Source organism: Carex rostrata, chromosome 2, assembly GCF_964058835.1.
Source record: "Carex rostrata chromosome 2, lpCarRost1.2, whole genome shotgun sequence".
Classification (NCBI taxonomy): Eukaryota; Viridiplantae; Streptophyta; class Magnoliopsida; order Poales; family Cyperaceae; genus Carex; species Carex rostrata.
Window position 1 is genome coordinate 12,391,876 of NC_135919.1, and position 1,043 is coordinate 12,392,918.

The following is a 1,043-nucleotide window of genomic DNA, read 5'->3' on the forward strand; positions in this document are numbered from 1 at the left end:
TATGTTATGAGAAAATATTACATTCAAATAATCCACTAATTATATAATATAATACAAAGATTACAACTAGAAAACTTATTTTATCACTTCATCATTGTTGTATGGACCCAAATAATAAAGATATTATTGTAGTGTCAAATGAAAAAATATATATAATAAAGGGACTTATGACTATTTTCGCTCCATTTCGTGGCTGTACATTAACAACTGCTAACTATCAAGTATTAACGGGTGTTAAATAAAAACATAAAATCAGCGAAGAAATCGATCTGACTCGGATCAAAAATCGACTAACTCAGCCAAATCAAACATGATACAACCGAGTGTTAATGAAAAAAAATCACTTAGAAACAATACTAAGGTGAAACTCAGATCAGACCCATCTTTAAGCAAAAGTTAAGAAAAGTATATAAACAAGAATTAGACTATGTAACAACATTTGTATTTATATCAACATATAATTAGTCTAGATTATATTAGTTTGTTTCATGAGATCTGGTGGATTTAAACTACTCAATATTCTACATATTAAATTTTTACAGGAAAGATAGACCAAAACAAAAACAAATGTTGCATGTATATCTAATAGGATCATTTTTTTTAAATAATCTGAAAAAATAGTATAAGATAGTAAAATTTTATTTCCAAAATTATTTTAAATTATACTTACATTGAATGTCTTACCGACCATTCAGATATAAATTGTATAATTTAATATATTTATATTACAATCGAAATTGTTGTACAAATAGTTTTTAATTGCCAATGTCAGGTTTGAATGCTTTTTTTTTTTAGCTCCATGGCCTTAAATGAAGACCCGGTGACTCGAGGCTGCAAATCATGGTGCTTTCCTCTATATCTAGTAAGAAAAAAAAAATTTGGATTAATAAAAACAGAGACGGAAAAAAAAAAAAAAAGCTGCAGGAGGCGGATGCAACGGAACAATATAATATACAAAAATATAAAAGAAATGCGTCTGCCGGGAGTCGAACCCGGGTCTATTGCTTGGAAGGCAATTATCCTAACCGTTGGACTACAGACGC

General features: G+C 28.8%; 1 non-coding gene across 1 annotated transcript; it reads right to left on the reverse strand.

Moving 5' to 3' along the window:
- Positions 1–971: 971 nt before the first annotated feature.
- On the reverse strand, positions 972–1,043 carry TRNAG-UCC (transfer RNA glycine (anticodon UCC)). Its single transcript has one exon. It is a non-coding gene; the product is annotated as a tRNA-Gly (tRNA).